This window comes from Rutidosis leptorrhynchoides, chromosome 1, assembly GCF_046630445.1.
Source record: "Rutidosis leptorrhynchoides isolate AG116_Rl617_1_P2 chromosome 1, CSIRO_AGI_Rlap_v1, whole genome shotgun sequence".
NCBI lineage: Eukaryota > Viridiplantae > Streptophyta > Magnoliopsida > Asterales > Asteraceae > Rutidosis > Rutidosis leptorrhynchoides.
In genome coordinates, this window is record NC_092333.1 from 628,301 (window position 1) to 633,349 (window position 5,049).

Sequence of the window (5,049 nt, forward strand, 5' to 3'; positions counted from 1 at the left end):
GGAAATTAAATATGAAATAAAAGAATTATGCTTATTTAAACTTCCGTAATCATGATGTTTGACGTGTTGATTTTAGTTTTATGCCCATGGGTTAATTGTCCTCTGTCCTGGATTATTTAATATGTCCGTCTGGTTTTTATCCATAACAGTCCATCAGTCATAAATATAAAGTGTGAGTGTCCTCGTCAAATTATCCTTATACCCGAAGTCAAATATTTCAACTAATTGGGAACTTAAACTGTAACAAGATTTTAATACTTTGTTTAATAATTACACCAGGATGTCGACTGAGTGTAACCCAAGATTTTAATACTTTATTATCAATTATGCCAAGTGTCCTTGTACATAATTTCACCCCTGTTTTAATAATTCTAGTGGCTATTAATCCATTCCCGTGTCCGGTTAAATGAACGATTATTCGTACATATAAATACCCCGCCCATCGTGTCCGATCGAGTGTATATGGTTATTTATAGGGACGTTCAATTGTAAATCTTTATATTAAAATTAACAAATTATCATTTAGTTAAACAAATATAAAGCCCATTAATAGCCCATAGTCTAAATTCCACAAGTGTCGTTCTTTTGTCCAAACCCCAATTATGGTACAAAGCCTAATTACCCAATTTTAGTAATTAGCCCAACATCATGATTACTTCGGATTAAATAAGCATAATAATAACTTAGCTACGAGACATTAAATTAAAAAGGTTGAACATAACTTACAATGATTAAAATAGCGTAGCGTTACACGGACAGAATTTCAACTTACACCCTTACAACATTCGCTAACATACCCTTATTATTAGAAATAAAATTAAAATTAAAATTAAAATATAAATATAAATATAAATATATACTACGTATGAATGAGGAGAAGAAAAAGATGTGTGTTTTTGTGTCCAAAACTCGTTAACTTTATAGGACATGCCTGGAAAAAGGGCTCATGCGATCGCATGGGCTTTGCCCTTCAAGGCCATGCGATCGCATGGCCAGCTGGGGAGGCTCAAAAGTCTTTGTTTTTTTATGCCGACGGTTTTATAATATAATATAATATATATATTAATTTTAAGAATTAATTATATATTATATTATATTCATGTGTATAGTTGACTTGTAATTTTTAGTCCGTTGCGTCGAGCGTTGAGAGTTGACTCTAGTCCCGGTTCCGGATTTTCAAACGTTCTTGCGTACAATTTAATATCTTGTACTTTGCGTTTTGAATCTTGTACTCTTGTAATTCTGAGACGTTTCTTATCAATAATTGGAACCTCTTTGATTGTATTTTGTACTTTTGAGCTTTTTGGTCGTTTGCGTCTTCAATTCGTCGAATCTGTCTTTTGTCTTCACCTTTTATTATTTAAACGAATATCACTTGTAAATAGAACAATCGCAACTAAAAGCTTGTCTTTCTTGAGGGATAATGCTATGAAATATATGTTCGTTTTTAGCATTATCACTTACACAACCATGGTTAACAAATAGTACAAGGTAATGGTTTTCGCGAAAGACCATCGGTGATCAAAACATCCATTAGTGTACTTAACACGTCATATCACTAACCCCCCGGTGGTGCCGTAACACGTCAACACTTCACCCATCATACTTCCCGGAGTGGTGTCTTAACACGTCGACACTTCACTCGTCACGTGAAATGTGGTGTCTTAACACGTCAACACTTCACATCTCACGCCACCCGAGTAAATACATCATATACATACACATATGATTATTTCACTCACCTTAGAATTCTCGCACAAGTCATGTATAACATGATCCCCGTCCTCAAATCCGAGCGAGCAACCACCTATATCACACATAGGTACGATATACACATAAATAACAATTCTCTAGAAGAGAATCTGACACCCACATCCCTTAGTCGAGGGATCACCTTGCTTACCAAAACCCGCCCATTTAATGCCTAATGGACACAATCCAATTACCACTTCGGGTGGTAATTCAAATTCACACTACAAAGTACAATTTAACCCAAATTATACTTGACACTAAATAGACCAACCTAGGTCTTAACGCTAGATCGCCAAGTAGTTGGTGATCATACTAGAACGTCACCTACACCGATTCTTACGATATACACAATATCAACCCACATTGCGTTTGACCACGTTTGACTTGTTAAAACATCACTTTGACTCAAAATCACTTCTCATGTGCGATTACTTCTAAAAATGCCATTTAACACTTAACACAAGTGTTTAAACATCCATTGACCAAAACTAGTGTTATCATCAAATTTGACCCAATTCAATTTACCCGTTTTGACACAAATTACAAAAACGCCCATAATCATTAACGACTATTGATTATATTTCCAAAACACCAATTAATACCTAAACCAAGTATTTACATACTTGATTTACCAAAACTTGACTCAAATCTTAGTTTGACAACAAATCAAAGTCAACACCCATTTTGACCAACAACATGTTCTTAAGAACACCAAAATCACTAACAAACTTACAATCTAGTGATTTAACACCCAAACCATGGCAAATACTTTCAAATTAGTCATCAAACCCTAAACCCACAATAATCGGGTTTACCTTCACAATACATAAAACAAAACCCCCAATTTCATGAGAAATGGGGTTTATAACCCTAAATAGCATAAACCCTAACCCCAACTCAAAATCAAAGTAAAGAAAATTGAAGTTAGGAATTACCACCACTACCCGAACGTAGCTAAGAACAAGAGGAACAACTTTAATTCTTCCACTTCGTGAAGATTCCATCTCCTTCCTTTGATCTAGCACTTTCTCACTCTAGTTCTTATCTCCTCTCTCTCTAAGAATGAATATGAGTGATTGAGGTAGGTGAAGAATGAGGATAGGATAAGCCTTGAATTAGTTTTGAGGCTCCAAAACTGTCCCACAAGTGAAAAAACCACTTTGACCCTTTAAAACCCCTAAAAAATGAAACTTACTGTCAGCTACTTTTGTGCATCGCGCATATAAACGCGCACCGCGCACTATAACTGAAAAGGAAGGCAGCACAGTTTTCTGATGTAAATTCTGAAAATGCATAAGTGTTAGGTTGACTTTTAGTGGCAGTTTCTGGTGCACACATTTACCGACACTTTCGAGAACACTTTCTGCTGCATAAAATCCAGGGTCTTACACTTTGCATTCCTGCAAATCTTAACAGAATCTTAACAACAAAGGATTCATTTACTACGTTAGATGAATCTCGTACAATATGTTTGTTCCCGGTGAGGTCAACCCCAGACAACGCTTCCACTGTAACAGTTGGAGCAAAAGCGCATAGCTTTATACTGCCAATTGGAACTTCTGTTCTATTGAACCAATCCCGGTGAGGGTAAACCCAGAGCAACCTTCCAGCTTTACAGCTTGAGCGATGGCGGTAGCTTTGACTCCACAGTATGAAAATTTTGGGACCCTCGGTCCTCGGGAGGCTCTGCTTTTCAACGTACAAGAAGTTCGTTGCCATCCACTCTGCCACTCATCACCAAAAGACCAACACCAAAAACTGCACCAATTACCTAACTAACAAATTCTCCACCACATCCTGACTTACCAATCATTACCACTAAACCTAACACACCAGAACTTGAAATCCAACTTGACACACCTATTACCACAACTGAACCCACTACTCCCGAACAACAAACTTTGACAGATAACATCATTCAGATATTCACCTCTACCTCTTGCAATCAAACCAACCAACCAACTAACATTCCAAGAGGCGAAAGCCTTATATCTACAATCATCTGATTCATCTGGATGAGATGAATAAAAAGCATCAAGCAACCATGAACGCTGTCAAGAGATATATTCAAGACTCCATCAATCAAATGAGACTCGAAGCCATTAAATACAAGACTGGACTGCAACCTTCCAATCAATATGTAGATGGTCTTGAGGTCATGAGTCTACTCTAGGTGAGAGCTGATCCATTCGGTTTTGTCTTTGTGAATTCCAAATACGAGAAGATCTTCATCAAAGCCTCTGATTTCAAAAGATACTCCGACGGCTCGTTGAAATATGCTCTCAAGTACCTCAAATACAAGTTGTATTGGTGGTGTGATATTAATGAAGAAAAAGAGATAATGAAATCCTTACTAACCAGACTCCGAAGCCATCTCAATCTTCACAAAAATATGATACAATTTGATGATGGAAAACCGTGTGTACTTTTAGTTAGATTAACGCAGCGGATAGTTAAAAATAATCTTTTATTATTATATAAACCTTTTACATGATTAAATAATCACTTATTTAATAAGACATGCACACGATTAATCTTTCCCAATGATTCAATTACACCATAATAATTGTCATGAATATAAAACAAAAGAGGAGTTAACGCTATACCTTTCTTGGAGAAATCGATGAGACGGAGAGAAACTTACGATCAAAAGTATGACCGTCTCTTTGGATAGTCCACACTACACTTCAAACGACCGTCAATGGATGCTAGTCCAAACTCAAATAGCATATTAATATAATCCAATTATATTAATATATTAATCGATAATACTCCATATGTGTATGTTGAGATTTATCAAAGGAAAGCAAAACAAATATGTTATTTTTCCTCTCTTCTCTCTTACTGATCTCATAACCCAACGATCATATATATATGAATATATGATATACTCCGTTTGTTTGGTAGCATAAAGCAAATCAAAAGAATATATTGTTTTCGATTTCTTTGTCTGTAATATCATATTTTGATTTGGTTTTAAAAAGTCGTATTTCTCAAATACATTAGGGGTATGTTATGTAACTTATAATTAATAATTTCTATCATATCGCTTTCATGTGAATAGTAAATTAATTAATTTCGTTTCATTTACTATTCATATGAATAGTAAATGAATTAATTTCGATTTACTATTTTGTTACTTGAGTAATATATATACATCATATATATATTTTATTTGACGTCTCGGTGTATATGTGTGTGACCCCGAAGGCTCAAATGAAGTAGTCCATATAGTTATATGTTGTACCTTGCACATTAATCCTACAGACTCCCACTTGTGCATGGCACAACACCAAG